Here is an 18,827-nt window from a genome sequence, read left to right on the forward strand (position 1 = left end):
GGACTTCATATTTGTTCCCATTTCTTTCTCGTCTCTAACCAAATACCAATTGAACTTTTGAAAAGAATCAAACTTAACTTTTAAAATCATTACAATCATCATTCTAGAGTAATCATCAAGTAAAACAAAATGTATATCTCCACAATAGCTTTCTACACCAATTCACCCACAAAGTATTGTGTGAACTAGTTCCAAAACATCTTCAGAGTTATAGGACCTACTATTAAATCTTCTTTTACTCCTTTTTCTAATTTGACATTGTTGTACATTCCTATAGATCTATTTCTTTAGATAAGTTATGCCTCTTACTCTATTATTCTGTCTTATGTTGACTAGGTTATTAAAGTTAACATGACACATTCTTTTATGCCATAACTAATTTTCTTTAACTTAAACTAATAAACAAGATCTTTCATTGAGATCTAGATAAAAAAAATTATCTTTAGCCTAATTTCCAATTCCAACCAATTTTCCTTTTACATCCAATAGTTTGGCTTTCCCATTCATGAATTCAACTTTGTAACCAATATTATTCAGCTAAGCTACACTAAGTAGATTATGTGTTAATCCTTCAACCCAATAGGCATTCTCACATTTGATTTCATCAGATAGTCCAATGATTCATTTTCCTTTTATAGTGCAATGATTCCTTCTCCTTTTACATAACATGGTTCATTGTTTCCAAATCTAACACTTCCACCAACATAGTATTCTAAATGTTTAATTTTTTTTATCATCAATCATATGATGAGATTGACCACTATCTATGATCCATGTATCACTTTTGCTAACATGAGAGATAAGTGCCATCTTTTCATTTTCGTCATCATCAGATTCATCTTTGACAACAATATAAAGAACATCTTCATCATTATCACTATCAAAATCTTTTTCAATGTAGCATGATTTCTTACCTTTGCCTTTGAAGTCCTTGTAGCTTTTCAAGTCTCTCTTGCCTTTGAATTCATTGAACTTATTTTCTTCTTATCTTCTTTGTTTCAACATTTAGCTGCAATGTGCCCAACTTCCTCACATGAGAAACAAGTCAGAGGAATATTTTCCCTGAATTTTCCTTTTCCCTTTGCTACCCTTTTTGCTAGGAAAACCTCAAATATAACTTCAACATTTTCATCTGAATCCTCTTCATTTTAATTCTCAACTTGTTTTCCTTCTGAGTTCCCTCCTTTTCCACTAAGGGTTAGTTTATCTTTGGATGTAGATTCAAGATTGTTAGAAGTAGGAATATAATTATCAAAATTGTCCAAATTAAAAACAACCAATCTTCCCACAAGAGTATCTAGGGTTAGATCATGTACAGGATTGCAACTCATCTCTTGAATAGCTGAAACTATAATTGCATAAATGAGAAGAAGAGTTATTAGTACCTTGTTGATTACTATTTCATCAGCAATTGTTCCATCTAAGGCTCTAATTGCACTAACACTTTCTTTGAGCCTTTCACTATACTGGTTGATGTTCTCACCTACTTTCATTTTCAATCAATCAAGTTTTCCTCTTAAGCTTTCTTACTTAGTTCTTTGCACATTTTTGTCACCTCCAAAGACTTTTTTCAATTTTTCATACATCTCAATTGTAGTAGGAAAATCCTTGACTTCATCAAATTAAGAATAGTTCAAATAGGATGCAATATCAATCATCATATTGTTGTGTTCCTTTTCTTCTTTGATTTGCACCACATAAATAGGCTTGGGTGGTGCCACACATTTGTTGTCTAGAGAGAATACACCATCATCATTGATGCTTGCTATATGAAGCTTCATCAACTCTAGCCATGTTGGAAAGTTTTCTCTATTAAGTTTAGGAATTTCCCTTTTATAAGACATCCTAATCTTTAGCTTAGATCCTTTAAAATCCTTCTCCTACAAGAACCAATGCTCTAATACCAATTTTTAGAAATGTAAGAGGATAATCTAAGAGGGGAGGAGTAAATTGGTTACCACAAAAATAAATCCAAGTCCCTTAGATGTCAATACAAACTTTTACTTCTTAAACCATTTATACTTGCACTTCTTGGTTACAACTAGATATTAATCATGACTCAGTCAACAAAGCAATCTTAATATATTAAAGTGTATTAACCTTTTGCAACCTAGTTACATAAACATAAAGCATTAAGCACATAACATGAACACATGAGACACCAAGATTTAACGTAGAAACTCAATTTGGAAAAAACCACCAATGCAACTAGTTACAATTTTGAATGCCTTTGAAGTGAGCCCTATTAAGAGCCAACCCTATTAAAGGTTACAAAGCACACAGTCAAGTGTGACCCTATTAGAGGATTTGAATCACCCTATTTGGAGTGGCCTTATTAGAGGTCTCTAGAAACTTCAATCCAGAAATGCTACCTTATTAGAGGATTTACAAAATGGTTGCTAAGATATTTCTTTAATACTACAATGGTTAGAAGGAAATAATAGTTTTGCTTGATTGATGAAATAAATGACTTTGCAAATTTAGATCACTATTCTGGATTAATCTTTGGATCCTTCCTAATTAGATGTTTCCTTATAGCTCAACCTTCACACTTTCTACTCTACCTTGACTTTTCTCAGATATCCATCTTTTTATCCAATTTTATACTCTCTCTTATCCCCAAAAATCGACCTTTCTTATATATCATAAGTTGGGAGAATTTGTCTTGTATAAACCAAATAATTTAAAACAAAAGTAATATGTTGTTAGTTAGCTAGCACTGGAATGGACACTCAGTTAATACTAAACATCCTTTGATGACCGAACCAACTTGATTAACACTAACTTCTTCTTTGTTAACTGAACAAGCTTTGTTAACACTAATTTCTTTTGAAGATCGATCAAACTCAGTTAACATAGATTTCTACTCAGTTGACATTGGAATCTTCTTTCGTGCCTGAATAAGCTTGGCTTACACTATCTGTGCTTAGTTAGATTGTGACATTTGTGTAACATCAATGACAATATAAAATTTAATTTAATTTTTTTCAATAAGAAATATCCTGTTAAAACCAAAATTTTCTATTTAGAATGATTAAAACATGCACACATATTCATTAGATCTCTATCTATCATGTCCTAGGGTAATATGTGATACATTCATATTCACAATTAGATACTTCCTTTAAGTTATCCTATAGGATCACATTAAATCTATGCAAGTATGAATAAGAGATCATGACATGTAACTTTTAGAAATTCTTGATGGATCGATGTTTGATTTTGAACTTGCACATGTGTTCCTAATTTGGGACCAAAAATGTTATCTAGTTCTTGCATGCATACATGTATGAACTAGATAACATCATCTAGAAAGTTGTGATATAGAATGATGTTTGATTTCATATATTCCCCCTTCAGCCATTCTTTTAGGGTCCTTTTCAACTTTTTGATATATTGATGTTTGATTTTAGGATTCTCCCTAATACATCCTAAATCAGGACTAGACTATAAACATGCATGTATATGCTCCTAACAAAAATATATTATTTAATATAGATTGATATTAAATTTTAAATTATTCCTTTTAGCACCCTTTTATATGTGTACACATGTATGAAATATCTAGATGACCTAGTTTAGTAAATTATAATGGATTAAGGTTTGATTTTAGGTTCTCCCATCATGTAGATTGATGTTTGATTTTATTTTTTCCCCTTAAGTCATTCTTTAATGACCCCTTTCGTCTTTATGTTCATTTCATTTTAGGATTTATATGCACATATGTTCATTTCATGTACATGTATATTTGACTTATATGTACACATGTCCATTTAATGTATAAATGATATGTGTATGTTCATTTCATGTTTATCTTGTATATACATGTGTAGAGCCATTTCATGTTTAGGACTTACATGTGTATGTTTATTTTATGTTTAGGACTTATATGTGTATGATATATCTACACATCTAGACTGAGATCCTAATCCTAAGCCTAATAGTAATCATAATTCTAACCTATGTCCTAGCTCTAATGAATAGTTATAATAATTTCCATCACTATTCTTTTAACCTATGCATTGAAGGTAGAATATAAGTTAGGTAGAAGGAAAAGTGAAAAAAAAACATGGATAAGGGTAAGCAAGTAATCTTTGATAAGAAATATGTGTTCAAAGGTACTTGTTATAAATGTGGTAAGAATGGACATTGAGGTTTTGAATATCTTGATGTGAAATTGACAAATAAAACTTGGTAATACATGAAGAGAAGAAAGTAGAAACTTCATATGTTAATTTGGGTTCACCTAAAGTTGGAAAATCTCTTTTGATGGGAATAATTGTGTTGGCCAAGAAATTTTTGGAGCTAGTACAAAGAAGAAACTTATTAATAACTACTTGGAAGTCTTGAGGTAAATGTTGTAAAGTTATTATGGATGAAGGTAGTACTAATAATCTTATTTATGAAGAAACTAAAACATCCTACTCATTGAATTACTTGGTTTCAATATGATCATTGGGTTTAGGTTAGAGAATCATTCTTGGTTGATTTTATTATTAAATCTTTTAAGGATGAATTTTTATGTGATGGTATAGACATGTGTACTTGTCATGTTTTACTTTGAAAACCTTGGAAATTTGATAAAGGAGATAAAAGAATTATGTGATGTAGGAGCACCAAGCATGGATTTTGTGAGCACTATGTTTCATGTGGTTAGATTTGTGCTCAACACATATCTATGGACCTTTTTCTATGTGTGCATAGTGATTGGATGGATGGTTTTAGAGTTTGAGCTATTTTGGTGGCTACTAGTAATGTGTTCCTTATTTCGTGGGTGGACTTTGGAGATCAAATGTGAGTGTTTATTTAATGTAACTTGATATGATGACTTGTGCTTTGGTTTAGTATTAGTTGAGGGTCTTGAGATGTGCAGATTCATTATTGATGATGGATTTGAGCAAGGGTGGTTGAGAAGAGCCAACTTTAGAAAACCCAATAGTTGAGTGTGGGCTTAGGAAATAAGATGATTTCTTGGTGAATTATGAAATAAAGTGAGATAATTCTTGAGGTTACTACTAGATTCATATGTTGTTGCAGATCTAGATTAGCTAGGAGTTATTTGGATCTTGTGATATCTTGCAAAACTATTACTATAACTTCTTTGTATTTGGCCATAACTGAGAAGGCCTTATAGCCCATCACATTGCATGTAATCAATTATTTGATGAATAAAGAGTTGAATTTTCTATCAAATATTGATTCCATTGTGTGGTCACTTGTTGGGGGTTAGGTAATCTCCTATGGATACTCACCTAGACTCGTGATGTATCAAGTCATAGGTTTTGATCTTGGAGTGATGATCACGTTAAGAATCGATTATTTTGATAGTCCTAGTTGTTGATTTGGTGTGGGGTGGTAGGTTACACTCTAACCTTAACTTGTAAGGGGTTTGTTAATCAACCATTTGATACTTAGATGTGACGAGATGATTGCGAAGATGGAAGGAAGACCTCATGATCTAGTGTGGGTTGGATATATTGACTTGCTGTTAAGTCAATGTTGTATGGGTTGGCATTTGTGTATCAAAAAGAATTTTTTTTGGATAGTTAACATGATTGTGCAAACAAGAAGATAGATCATGAAAGTAAATTATGATTAAACACTGAAGATGATGAGGCATGTGTTGGTTTTCATGAGCAGATAGATGGAACTATCATGAAAATTGTAGAGAATCTTACTGTGAGAAATAGGATTGTTGATTGTGAGATTTTCATTTGTGGTAAAGAGGATTTATATATGGATAAGGATTTTCATACAATTTCTGAGATGGATCTGAATTCATATGTTGTTGCTGAGATTATTAAGGATGTACAAAATATTATTGATATTCTTGATTTGGATTTCCATATTGTTGCTAATGTGAGTATGGTTTTGGAGTTTCATGATATTGGTGACTTCAATTTCATGTTTGATGATGTTACTATTGTTGGTTATAATCAATTACATAAATTATTGGTGAAACACTATGTTCAATTTTTTCCTAGGAGCGAGCATGTCGATGGGTTAACTACAGTACAAAAGATTTTGATGTTTGAATAGATGGAGCAAAGTTGGTGGATTTACAATTTTTTTTATCATCCTTGATGGAATGGAAGCTTTTAGTGAAGATGAAGATGAGTGTAGATATTTCTTTGGGCATCAAAGTGTAGGGCATACTTTTTTATTTATCTTGTGAGTCTAATGTAGAACCACCAAGGTTATATTTTGTGAGCCCTATGTTTAGCATAATTAGGTTTATGTTTGTGTACTATCTATGGACCTTATCCTATGTGCATGTAATGATTGGATAGACTATGCTTGAGATGGAGCTCTTTTGGTGGCTATTGGTAATATGTTTCTTATTATCTTTGTGAGCTTTGGGGATTGTTTTTATGAGATTTAATTTGTGGGAGTTGGCTTGTGTGCTCTTAGATGAGGATCATTGGATGGTGTATGGGTCTATGGCTAAGACTTCTTAATGTTATTTTACCTTATAAGTTAATTATTCATTGTAAACTTGGGGCTTGTCTTAAGTGTTATGTAATTTTCAAGGCTGACTTGTAGCTTAGGTGTTTATTTAGTGTGAGTTTTTAATTAATGTAACTTGATAGGCCAACATGTGGCTTGGTTTAGTATAGGCCTATAGGGTCTTTTGACGTATAAAGTCATTATTGATGATGGAGTTGAGAAAGGGTAGCTGAGAGGAGAGGATTTTATCAAAGCTAGTATGTGAATGTGCACTTAGGAAACGAGAAGATTTATTCATGACTTGCAAGCTCAAGTTTAGATCACTATTGGGATTTCTACTAGATTGTTGTGTTGTTGTATACTTGGACTAGCTAGGAGTTATTTGGATCTTCTAAGATCTTGAAAAATTATTACTGTAGTTAATTTATATTTGGCCATAATTGAGAAGGCCTTACATACTGACATATTGCATGTAATCAACTATTTGATGAATAAAGAGTTGAATTATCTATCAAATTTTGTATTTTTCAACATGGTATATTTCTATTATTTTGTTACTTGATAGGGGCTAGGTCATCTCCTTTGAAGAATCATCCTTCCTCACACTACATCATTATGTTACAACTAAGATGAGAGGAAATACTTTTTTTATTCCTTTGAAGGATGAAGAAGGACTAAAAGCAAATAACTTGAATGTGTTCAAGAATTTCATTTTGAGAACAATAGAACCTATGGTTAAGGTTATTACTATAGGACAATTTGACTTGATAAAATTATCTAATCCTATCATTAAGAAAATATGTAAAGGAAACAAATATTCTAATCATATGAAGGCATCCAACAAGTATTATTTATTTGATCCTAGTAGTAGTAGTAGTGTTAGATCTGAGATATCTAATGAAATAGCTAGTTGGAGCAATAAATTTGAACAAACATCTATATTGATTGATGAAGAGGGTTTATGGGTTAAGAATGAGCATAGGATTTATGTTTTAAATTCTTTTAGATGTTCATAAGTCCTTATGGAACATCTTTTGTTAGCATGAGTTTCTGATGCAAGAGAATCCTTGGGCTATTAGCAATATTGCATCCTTATTAATATATTTGTGTATTTTTTGTTTCTAGTTATCTGTTTGCCAGTTTGATTCACAAAATACATGTTTTTTCTTTCTAAATTATGTGAGTTTGGATTGTTAAATTATGGACATACCATGGATAATTATCCTAAGTGCATAGAATTTAATATTACATTGGTGAAATTTATTGTTCATCTTCTCAAGTGTTGATTTCCTATATTGTTCTTCATATGATGCTTGGTATTTATTTAGGCAAGGTTCTATATTTAAGAGATATCTTGTGTGTTCTTGGATCTGGATAGGTAGATAATGTGTGGATCTATATCTAAGGTGACCAAAGATATTACAATGTATTATGTATTTCATCATTAATTCATTAAGGATCATTTATATATTGTATAACATGTTTCCTTTATTGGAGATTGTGAACTCAAAGCCAAATTGTGTATCATGATGGCTATATATGTAATGTCAATGAGTCTTGTGAGTTTTAAATAGACGAGTATCATTAGTAGGTGAGGTAGAGAAAGAGGATAGCTCGAGAGTTGTGCACATGTCTATAACCTAAAATGTATTGGTAGTAATTGGGAAGGCCTTACAACCTAGCATGTCTATGGTTTATTTTTTGTAATTCCAGATCTTTGTCAATAAAAGGAGTTTGTTTCAATTTTATCTTGTTATCTTTCTATTGTGTTTTTATTTGTTCAAGGCTTGGTCATCTTGTTTGGGGACACACCTAAATTTTACTACACCAGGAAGTCACATGTGTTGAGTGGATCATAGTTAAATAATGTTAGTTAAAAGGTATTTTATTATTATTTAGTTTCTAGTAAGACAACATGACATTATCAACCATTCATAAAACCTACCAAACAAATGTAATCGATGCTCGACATTAAGCGTGGTGTTAAGATTTGATATGCAGCTCAATTCTAGATATTTTCTAGATAACTATGTTTCCTTCAACTTTTTGGGATGAAATAAAACTTAAGCCATTGATCTATGATCATCAAAAATCATAAGTAATTCATTTAAAATGGTGAAATAGTTGATATTAGTTATATATTGGTGCATTTCCCCTTATGAATACCAATGTGCAAGATTTGCAAAGAAGTTGGCAACAAATAAAGGCATTTTTATCTTGATTTGATGTTGCACTAATTAGATCTTTGATCATTTGATGATATTGGCCCAATATGACAAGTCACGATGCTTGAAAAGTGGAAGTATAAATAGAATTTAATTTTCAAGGGATTAAAATATAACCAATAAAATTTATATTTTTTGAATAATTAATGAAATATTACACAGTAAAAGACCAATTTTTAATTAGTTCAAAAAATTTCCAATACAACTAAGTAATTTTCCCATTTTTGTAAAACTTTTCACTTATAGACTTAATATTTTTCCTTTAAAGGAATTTTTTTTTGTCTATTATAATATTTATTTTCTTTAACAATAAAATCATATAGGCTGTGATTTTCTTTATAAAAAAAAATTTGTACATTTATATTTTAAATTTAAAGAACTTAGAAAACTAACAATTAGTATTAATATTAACTCCCTAAAATAATGTTAGGTCTGCTAAAGATCTTGTTCTTATTAATGTGTATGTAGAATCATCAATCATACATAAAGTTAATATTTTACATTTCTTCTTTATGCTCTTAGTAAGTTTTCAAAGTAATTACTAAAAATTATGACAAACCCAAAGAAAAAATAATTCAAGATTGGAAGCAAATTAAATTTAATAAGTTGGTCTTTTCGTGAAAATTAATAAAATAAACGAAGTTAGTTATTTCTATTTTTGAATTTGAGAATAAATACATAAAATTATTTATTTGTATTTTCAAATTTGAGGATTGTCTTTTGATTGAATAATTTAAAGATTTATTTAAGCAAAAAGAGGGGTAAAAATTTATTAAGATAGAAAGGAATACAACAAGGAGAGCTCAACAAGGAGCTCGATCCTGAGCAACAAGATCATCAAATTCTTGCACCGTCTCAAAGGACGATTGCCTCCTATCCCTAATATTCCAACCCGGATCATGACTAGATGCCCATTTGGCTAAACAATCAGCAGTTCTATTCCATTCACGAGGAATATACATGAACCTAATGAACTGAAAAGAGGAAGAGAAGAAAAGAATTTGCTTAACAACAGTGGCCAGCTGCCAACTAACATCCTCAAGCTCTTGCGAAGAAAGCATGTTCACCACCACCTGGGAATCAGACTCATAGATAATCTTACTCCATCCTCACAAGCAACACTGTTCCACAGCATATAAAATAGCCTGAGCTTCCATGAGATTATTAGTATAATCACCCTTATGAACTGAGAAGAAAAATTTAACATCCCCAGAACTACAACGAGCCACTCCGCCAATACCAGCCGAACCAGGATTCCCACGGGAAGAACCATCAGTGTTAATTTTCAAAACTCCACAGGGAGTAGGAGTCCAGTGCCCATCCCGATTAACCTGACCCTTCCTCTGATGGTGAAGCTGCCTGGACATAGAAGGAAACCTATGAGCTGCAGCCCCATCTTGCAGATGAAAATTGAGGTGATTACAAATAGCAAGATCAACTGGATCCATACCCCCATCAAGCTCACACTTCACAAGAATAGTTTCCTGAAGAGAATGTGATATTTTCCACCAAAGATGCAAAACACCAAGCTGAACATCTTGGAATATGTGATGATTCCTCTCCAACCAGATATGCCAAAGCATAAAAGATGGGCCAGCAATCCAAGTAGCATGGAGAAAAGAAGACTTGGAGGGAGTAGTACCCAAGCGGGCCCAGAACTCAGGCAAAGAGGAAGCATGTCGACAAGAGAAACCCCAAGCGCTCCACCAAAGGTGCCATATCTGAGCAGAATAGGAGCAATCGAAGAACAGATGGGAGACAGACTCCTCTCCAGTACCACACAAAACACAATAAGAGGGGCCCTGAAATCCACGTTTACAAAGATTATCCCAGGTAAGACAACGGTTGTGAGCCACTAGCCACATGAAAAAATTTCACTTGTACCAAGAAACTTTATTCCAAACTTGCTTCCACCAAGGGACCTCAGCATCCCCAAATAATTGTCTAGTTATCTCTTGATACCCAGTAGAGACATGATATTTACCAGACAAGGTACCACCCCAAGCTAAAACATCTGGACCAAGCAAAGAAGAACACTCTCTAGAGGCCAAAATTTGAGAAAGCTCCTGACGATCCATGTCTGTACCTCCAGGAGGCCAATCAGAAGAATGCTTCCATCTGTAACCAACAACAGGTCCCAATTGATAAGGAGTCTTGTAATGAGCCACTTTATCCCATCCAGCGGCAAGAAAAGAGTCACAAAGAGGCTGAAGATGAGGGTATATGGATAAAATGGAAGGGAATCAATCCCAAGCATCAGACCAAAACAAAGCCTGAGAACCTCCTTTACATATCCAAAACAGACCCCTCTTTACCAACATCGCACCTGTCTTCAAAGTATGCCAAACCATTGAGCCACGACCTTCAAGAGGAAGTGCAGAAATAGAGCAAGGATCAGCACCATGAAAATATTTATGAGTGATAATATGATCCCAAAGTTGATGTTGTCTAGAGCACCATCGCCAATAAAGTTTAGCAGCCAAAGCTTGACTACTCAATAGAGCAGATCGAAGACCAAGACCACCCTCCTTTTTAGGCCTACAAATAGTTGCCCAGTTAACCAAGCTCCATTTAGTACTACGCAAATTACCACTCCAAAGGAATTTTTGAGAAAGAGCATCAAACTCCTTGAGAAAGTAAATAGGTGCAGCGTGAACCATGCTTTGATAAGTAGGAAGAGCTTGGATAACAGCTTGAAGAAGAGTAACCCGGGCAGCAGTAGAAAGCCATCTATGAGTCTAATGATTTACCTTATCCTAAAGCTTGGTAATCAAATTTTTCCAAAAGAGACGTGGCTGCCTGGAAACAACAATAGGGATGCCAAGATAAGTCAAAGCAAGTGATCCTATCTGAAATCATAGGATACCAACAATCCTGTGTTGAATAGAATCAGGAGTGTTAAAAAAGTAAATGGAAGATTTGTGCTCATTAACTTTCTAGCCTGAAGCTACCAAATAAATGTCCAAAGCATGTCGAAAGGCTTTAGCTTCCTTGATCCTAGCAAGACCAACAAGAGCAGAATCATCAACAAATTGAAGATGGGAAAGAGAAGGTAAGCCATTACCCCACTGCCAGCCTTGAATAGAATTCTGGGACACCTGATGCTTAATAAATCTGCCCAAGCCTTCAGCCATGATGATGAATAGATATGGGGAGAGAGGGTCACCCTGGTGGAGGCCTCTAGAAGCACCAAATAGTTGAGAAGTTTGACCATTAATAAGAACAGAAAAAGAGGCAGAAGTAACACAACTCATAATCCAACTCACCCAATCAGAGCTAAATCCAAAAGAAAGAAGAATACTCCTTAGGAAGCTCCATTTAACTCTATCGTAAGCCTTAGCCATTTCTAGCTTAAAAAACATGGCTCTCTCCCTTGAAGTAGCCATAGAGTGAATAGCCTCAGTAGCAATAACCACCCCATCCAAAAAAATTTTGCTAGCAACAAAACCACCTTGTTCTTCTGAGATAATAATGGGAAGCCACCTTTTCAATCTCTCAGCAATCAACTTAGTAATAACTTTGTAAACCACATTACATAAGGCAATTGGTCTAAAAAACTCCAATTGATTAGCACCCTCTCTCTTAGGAATAAGAGTCAAGAATGTAGAGTTCAAAGCTCGAAGCATCTGCTTGCTAGCATAGGATTCTTTAACCACCTCCAACAAATCATGATTAATGATGTCCCAAAATTTCTAAAAGAATTCTACTGGAAAGCCATCAGGACCAGGAGCCTTCCCCTTAGGCATGCCAAAGACCACCTCCTCCAGCTCTTCCAAAGAAATAAGACGCATGAGATAATCATTCATTTCCTGAGTGATAAGGGAAGGAATAGAGGACAAAATAAGATTTTCTTCATTATCAACAGGAGGAGAGTCCTCAGAGAAGAGGGTAGAGAAGTACCAAATAGCCTCCTGGAACAAAGCTGGCAAGGAATTCAGTTGGATACCTTGAGAATTAACCAAAGAAGAGATAGTGCTCTGATTTCGGGGAGATTGCATTGTTTTATGCAAAAAGGTAGTGTTACGATCACCTTCCTGGAGCCAATCAACTCTAGCGATTTGCTTCCAAAAAATTTCCTCTCGAAGTTCCCATTCTTCTAGAGCTCTAGAAGCAAGGGATTTAGCCTTGCCAAGATCCTCTGAGAAACCTCGATCTCTAATCTCCCTTGTGATGACATCAAGATCTTCTTGAGCAAGCCTCTTCATAAAGTGAAGGTTCCCAAAGCATTCCCTATTCCATATCTTGAGCTGCCTTTTAACATATTGAAGCTTTTTAGAAAATGAGAACATTGCAGTACCATATGTAGGGGCACCATCTTTCCACCAATAGAAAACACAATCATGAAGAGAGGAGTCTCGAAGCCACATCAACTAGAACTTAAAAGGAGGATGCTTTGGAACATAAGCCCCTATAGTAGAAAATTTGATTGGCCAATGATCTGAACCCCTCCAATCAAGGATTTCTGAAGAGATAGTAAGGGTGCCACTAACCCAGAAGCAAGAAACAAGAAATCTATCCAGACGTTTTGAGATAGCAGCAACACCAGTCCTGTAATTATTCTAGGTATAGAGACCATTAGAAGGCTTAACATCAGAGAGATGCAAAAGAGATATATGTTTCCGAAGAAGAGCAGAAGAAGGCCCCAATCTAGCCAAACCACCATGCTTCTCCTCCAAACTTAAAACTGAATTGAAGTCCCCTGCTAACACCGAAGGATGATAAGGATGACAATTTCTAACATATTGAATATGTTCCCAAAGTTCCTCCTTTCCCACAAGATCAACAGGTGCATACACATTAGTAACCATGATCACCTCTCCTGAGTCTAGAGCAGAAGCTACCATAGAGAGAGCTGAGTGAGAAGACATCCAGCCAAGAGGAGAAATTTTTTGAGGATCCCAAAATATAGCTAAACCACCCGCACTGCCTATTGCCCCAACACACTGGCATTGGCCATGAGACCAAATACTAGAGGCATGTTGGACCATAGACTCCACAGAGAGCTTAGTCTCTTGGATACAAAAAACATCAAGGCTATGATCAACCACCAAGTTATGAATAGCCTTTTGTCTAGGGATGCTATTCAACCCCCTTACATTCCATGAGAGAATAATTTAAAAACTAATGAATTATTTTGAAGAAAGAATAGATTAATTACAAAATATTTTTGATTAATTAGAGGGAATATAGAATTAATTAAATAGTAGAATAAAAATATTAATTAATTGCATAAAAATAATTAATATGACACTTAATTAATTTAAATAATTACATAATAAAATTACTTAATTAATTAGAGAAACAATTAATGTAAAATATTGTTTACATGGTAGGGATGCTTTCAATGTCTATAAATATTAGAGCCTCAATTTTTTAAAAGATATTACAATGTAATACAATATTGGTACGATGTCAAAAGACAAATCTTTGAGCTGACATGTAAATAAAAATTTCTATGAACTCAATTGGTATATAATTAATGGATAGTCTACCCATAGACTAGTATGCAATATTAGCTTTTTAATAGTTAGGCATGTTTTAAAGGGACTCCAAAACATTTTACAAATAAAACTCTCAACAATAAACAAAATTAAAATATCTTTCTTGCCAAATCCATTCAATTGTAAATATTTTATGAAAATTTTTAAAATCACCTTGAATTTGCAACAAAGATTGTCTGGCAATGGTCATGATATCATTAGTTTACTTGGTAACCCATATTGGCAAATCTACTTATGATTTAGTGTAGAGATATAGTTTTCTTCATAAAGTGCTTGTATCTTCAAGGTAATCATTGACGATGAGTTGTGAAAAATAGTATGAACAATAAATCCTATATAGTTTATTATTTGACATGAAATTGTGATGAAGTTGGATACCTTCTCAAGAGTTCTATTCTTGCTCTTATTAGCATTGTCCTTTTCAGAATTAGTAGTGGTAAGAGCTAATAAAGAATCACCAAAAAATAATTGGATGACATGATCTTAGAGGATGACACATTTAGTACTATGCAAAATGTCATGTGTAACTCTTGGGAACAAAGACATATTTTAAGATTGCCATGCCTCCAATTTTCTCTGGCACATCTAGTACTATGCAAAATGCCACGTAAAACTCTTGGCAATAGACATGTATTTGAAGATTGTCATGTCTCCAAGAAGCCCTATTTTCTCTAAAAATAATTGATATATATATAATAACAAGACTACAAGGAAAAAAGAAAGATCCAATAGAAAAAGAATAGTTAAAATTAAAAAATAAATTGTAATATAAAATATTACTTCAACCATTGTGTAAGTAGGAATTATTTGTAGTTTGTTCAGTTCGTGAAATAAGAATTTGAACACTATAGCTTCATCCCTTATGATAGAAACTAAAAATATTATATTATTTGCATATATGAAAAACTAACTATATACATCCATTGTAATTGAAGTATTGATTTGCTTTAAGTATTGATTTGCTTTACAAGGTCTAGTAAAAAGAAGAAAGTAAGTAAGAAAAAGAGAAAAGAGGGAAAAAATAAAGGTAGAACAAAATTTAAAACCTAAAAATACATACATGTGCATATCATAGTGTTGATTGCATTATTAGAATCAAACAAAAAATACCAGGCAATAAATTGCTCTACGAATAAGATCTACTCAATTGCAATGCTCATGCACTAGAGTGAAATTGTTAAAATAATGAAAAGACATATAAAGGAAATGATGAAGGTCAATAGCCCTAGAGATGAGATAGGTGAACCTAAAATAGAGTCGAACTGTTGATCGAATTTTGGTTGAGATAAATTCTTAGCAATAAATACATATTTGAAGATTGTCATGTCTCCAAGCAGCCCTATGTTCTCTAAAAATAATTGACATTGATAATAAAACAACTAAATGTAAAAAGAAAAGATCCAATAGAAAAAAATAGTTAAAATTAAAATTTTCATTGTAATATAAAATATTACTTCAACCATTGTATAAATAGGGATTATTTGTAGTTTGTTCAGTTCGCAAAATAAGAACTAATGCTTTAAAGTAACCTGAATGCTATAGCTTAATGCCTTATGATATAAACTAAAAATATTATATTATTTGCATTTATGAAAAACTGACTAAAAATATTATATTATTTGTATTTATGAAAAACTGACTATATACATCCATTGTAATTGTAGTATTGAATATCTGCTTTCCAAGGTCCGGTGAAAAAAAGAAAAGAGAGAAGAGGAAAAAAAAGAAGCTATAGAATAAAATCTAAAAACTAAATATACATACACGCACTTATCATAGCGTTGATTGCATTATTAGAATCAAAGAAAAGATACCAGGCAGGACATTGCTCTACTAATCACATCTACTCCATTGCAATGCTCATGCACTAGAGTGAAACTGTTAAAATAATGAAAGGACATATAAAGGAAACGATGAATGTCAACAGCCCTAGAGATGAGATAGGCGAACCTGAAATAGAGTCGAACTGTTGATCGAATTTCGGTTGAGATAACTCGGCACAACTAGCAGGAGCAAAAGAGATCGTCTCGATATCATTGTCGTAGAGAATATGAATATTCTGCTGCTGAAAATTTCCAAGAATGGAAGGAACCTTCACTGCGGATTTTGGGGTCATTTCCAAAATCATCGGACACAACAAACCACTGTTTGAATCCACGATCGCAAAATTGTATTTCCCTTCCACAACGTAATCGGCACCCCCGTCCAAGTGAAATGTCATGTCGGGAAGATCAGTATCCGTTGCTCCGGAAGGAGCCCAATAGCAGAGACTATATTCCTGGGCGCCAGACCCTTGGGCCACCTCCCATCCGAGTGCCGAGTCCAAAGCCCGGGCGACTCCATCGAAGGCATCGGGCGATAAATAAGTGAGCGTGGTGCCCGAGTCGATGATGAACCCTCCTTTCCATCCCTCCCAATATCCAACGCTCCCGCTTGAATGTCCGCCACGGTTGTCCCCACGCTGATTCCTTTCACAGAGACGTAATAGAAGGTGTCCAGCTCAGGACGGGCGGAGTTCTTCACCATTGGGGTAGACTTGACATTGGATCCTTTTAACTCGGCTGCGCTGCCGAAGAAAAGAGGGCTTGTTTCGGATGTCGATGTAGAGGCATAAGAGGTGAGACAGTAGGAGAATTTCGAGCCAACCGAGGAACCAAGCTGAGAAATGAAGGAGAGGCTTCCTCGTCCGAGTCCCACGAGACCGTCCAATTCAGAATATCCGTCTCCTTGCGTGTCATGGCTGCAACCAAAGGCGACCCCTTGGATTGATTGTGGGTTTCCGCTGCTATCCCACAGCGTAAATGTCTCTTTTGACAAGACGCCCTGGGTTTTGGAGCCGTCTCCGTAGGTGTAGGAGTACTCGCAGTCTTGCGTGCAGGTTTTGGTGGGGAGGGAAGAGCAGAGGAAAGAGGGGCAGGAGATCTTGTTGTAGGTGCTTGATTTTGCCGGATCGAACATGGGGTCTGGCTGAGAGAAGCAGCTCGTGCAGGGTTTACACTGCGTCCAGATGAGATCACTTCCAGTGTCAACTATGCCAATCATTTTGTGTGGCGGGGTTCCGATGCCCATTGTCATCATGAACTCTCATACGGTGTCCCCAATCTTCACAGGCGCGCTCAAGTCGGGGGCGTGAGACAAATCTTCTATTATAACTGCAGTTTCTAATCTTTTGAGCCTGGCGTTACTTCTGTTCACAACATGAGTCATGTTTGTACTGCTCCACACGCGCTGCATATCTACACGCAACGCTTTTACTTTCACTTGAGCGTTCAGCACCATTAGCATCCCCAGCAGGATTGTCGTGAGACCATTGGTGCGTGCCATCGCAGAGAAATATACAGCGGTGGCAGAAAGACCTTCCTTGCTTTATCCTTTTAATGGAAGAGGATCAGAGGCTTCGTCACAAGAAATTTGGGCATTTGCCAACGTTGAGAACAAGAACGAGGAAGGCGTTTCCAAGGCAACAACTGTCATAAGAGAAGCCGACGAGGAGAGGGCGGCTCGATCAAAATATATATTCCAACAGGGCATCTATACAGCAGTTTCGACGCAGCAACACCGGTGTCAAGTTTTGGACTGAGAAATTGATGAAATTTGTTAAGCAAATGATGAATGTTCTTATCCAAGTTGAAAATTGTAATATATAATATAACAAGTTTTTTTATAGTAAAGAAACTTTTAAAACATTTTAATACGTAATATATTACACAAATGGAAAAAATTATTATGAAACAAAAAATTCTACCTCGCAAACTACATTTCAATGGATTATTCATAAATACAATAGCCTGTGCTATATAGTCTATGACTTTGAACAAGGTTTTAGATAATTCTAGTAATAAAATAATGTTTCAAAATAAAATAATATATTTATCCAAAACATGAATAATTATACAAGACAATACAATGCATAAAATGACCACTTCAAAAATGATACACCTAAAATAAATTATGTACAAGGAAGTTATTGAAAGTGGCACTTGTTCAAGAACAAGATTATTCTTGATCCAAATGAATTATGCTCAAATTTTTTCTTAAGCACTCAAAAGTGTCTTTGCTCAAGGACTTGATGAAAATATCAGCTAGATTACTCTTAGACCTACAAAAATATATTTGATTTCATCATTCTCAACTAGATTACTATTGAACTGATAAGTAATTTCAATGTGCTAGCTTCTTTCATGAAAAAATTAAGATTTCTCATAAGTACTATGGACGAAATATTGTCACAATAAATTATGGATGCATCTTCTTTTCATTCCTTTAAATATGTTCAGATTATTCTTAGTGAGATAGCTTGACTACTTTTACATTTGATGGTATGTCTACAAGTCATCTCAACTACTGTGGAAAAGACTCTTTCACAATTTGCTTCCTACTAGAGAAAACTTTTTTAGGTAGATGCTCATGTTCAAATAGTTATAGTTAGACCAAGAACAAAGTGTAAATCATTTTCATAGTTAAGCAATAAAAATGAATAGTTTGAATATCAAGTCACATAATAACGTAAGATATAGCTTTTACATTAATGTTCCTTTTTTATCTCTTTCTTAGCCCTTGCTCAAACTATATTACAAGTCACGAGACTTGAAATGAACCACATCAAATTTAAGCTTAGTGTAGATAGTTCATTATTTAAGTATGTGAAACTATT

The 18,827-nt window shown here is 34.3% G+C and overlaps 1 pseudogene; it reads right to left on the reverse strand.

Annotated features, from left to right (window-relative positions):
• Positions 1–16,040: 16,040 nt before the first annotated feature.
• Positions 16,041–17,497, reverse strand: LOC149533100 (aspartic proteinase nepenthesin-2-like; annotated as a pseudogene).
• Positions 17,498–18,827: the final 1,330 nt, after the last annotated feature.

The sequence above is a fragment of the Cupressus sempervirens genome, chromosome 10 (genome assembly GCF_028749045.1).
Source record: "Cupressus sempervirens isolate cs-2001-9-10 chromosome 10, ASM2874904v1, whole genome shotgun sequence".
Taxonomy (NCBI): domain Eukaryota; kingdom Viridiplantae; phylum Streptophyta; class Pinopsida; order Cupressales; family Cupressaceae; genus Cupressus; species Cupressus sempervirens.